The sequence below is a fragment of the Apium graveolens genome, chromosome 7 (genome assembly GCF_009905375.1).
Source record: "Apium graveolens cultivar Ventura chromosome 7, ASM990537v1, whole genome shotgun sequence".
Lineage (NCBI taxonomy): Eukaryota > Viridiplantae > Streptophyta > Magnoliopsida > Apiales > Apiaceae > Apium > Apium graveolens.
In genome coordinates this window covers 109,400,032-109,401,793 of record NC_133653.1, presented here as the reverse complement: position 1 = coordinate 109,401,793, position 1,762 = coordinate 109,400,032, and the positions used below count along the sequence as shown (strand labels likewise).

Sequence of the window (1,762 nt, the reverse complement as noted above, 5' to 3'; positions counted from 1 at the left end):
TAGCAAGCGTTTATGCAAACTCGTTCTCGTGCTCGCAAGAGGACTTTAGATACAGCTGAGGAGACAGACGAAGTTCTTGATATTCCGGAGAAGTTAGATTTTGAGGATTCGGATTGAGGAACTGAGCAGAAAGAACCAGTAAACTTGGGAGATCGTATTGTTCAAGCTGATCCAGCTCTTATGGATTTTTCTCGGCCTAAAATTGATGATATTCAGTCAAGCATCCTTCATCCGGCTATTCAAGCTAACACCTTTGAAATCAACCGGACACTATTCAGATGGTGCAGAATTCTGTTTCTTTTGGAGGAGCGGAAACTGAAGACCCCAACATGCACATAAGGAATTTTGTCGAGATCTGCAGCACTTTTAAGTATAATGGCGTGACTGATGAGGCTATCAAGTTGAAGCTTTTCCCATTCTCACTGAGGGACAAGGCTAAAGACTGGTTACATTCTGAACCAGCTGGGTCCATCACTACGTGGCAAGATCTTGCGCAAAAGTTTCTGGTGAAGTTTTATCCGATGGCAAAGACTGCTGCTATGAGGAGTGCTCTTACTCAGTTTGCAGCAACCTGCAGAATCTATGTGCGAGGCTTGGGAACGCTACAAGGAAATGTTGAGAAAATGTCCACATCATGGAATACCGGATTGGATGATGATCACTGGTTTCTATAATGGTTTGGGGGCCCAATCTCGGCCCATGCTCGATGCAGCAGCTGGAGGCGCCTTATGGGCTAAAAGCTATACTGAGGCGTATAATCTTATAGAGACGATGGCTGCAAATGAGCATCAAAACCCAACTCAGAGGATGACGTCAGGCAAGGTAGCAGGTATTCTGGAAGTTGATACAGCCACCGCTATTGCAGCCCAGCTCCAAGCGCTATCAATGAAGGTTGATTCTCTGGCTACATATGGAGTTAATCAAATAGCTATGGTTTGTGAGCTTTGTGCAGGTTCTTATGCTACGGATCAGTGTTCTCTTGTCAACGAATCTGTTCAGTATGTGAATAATTATCAGCGACAACAGCAGCCTGTGCCAGCGACCTATCATCCTAACAATAGAAATCATCCAAATTTCAGCTGGGGGAATAATCAGAATGCTATTCAGCCACCATATCAGCAAGGAGTGAGTAAACAGTTTAACCCACCTGGATTCCAGCAACCACAGCAGTATGTTACAAGGCAATCATATCCTCAACAGGGAAGTACAGCTGCACCTACTAGTGCTGATTTTGAGGAACTTAAGCTGTTATGCAAGAGTCAGGCGGCTTCTATCAAGACCTTGGAAAATCAAATCGGTCAATTAGCCAATGCAGTGCTCAATCATCAACCTGGCAATCTTCCCAGTGACACGGAAGTACCAGGCAGGAAGGAAGCTAAAGAGCAAGTCAAGGCTATTACCTTAAGGTCTGGAAAAGTAGCTGATGCTGAAAAGGCAAAAGAAGTAGAAGGTTAAATTAGAGATGAAGAACCAAAGCAAAAGGAGAAAGCGGCGGAACCAAGGAAGACTACTGTTGAACACACTCTGCCTGAGGCTAATACAGGGGAGAAACAGCTCTATCCTCCACCACCTTTTCCTAAGAGACTGCAGCAACAAAAGCTGGATAGACAGTTCGGGAAGTTTCTGGAGGTGTTCAAGAAACTTCACATCAATATACCTTTCGCTGAGGCTCTGGAACAAATGCCTAGTTATGCGAAGTTTATGAAGACTATTCTTTCAAGGAAGGTGAAACTGGATGACCTTGAAACCGTTGCTCTCACGG

At 44.7% G+C, this 1,762-nt stretch overlaps 1 non-coding gene across 1 annotated transcript; it reads right to left on the bottom strand.

Moving 5' to 3' along the window:
• Positions 1–536: 536 nt before the first annotated feature.
• On the bottom strand, positions 537–641 carry LOC141675940 (small nucleolar RNA R71). The gene has a single exon (XR_012556563.1). It is a non-coding gene; the product is annotated as a small nucleolar RNA R71 (small nucleolar RNA).
• Positions 642–1,762: the final 1,121 nt, after the last annotated feature.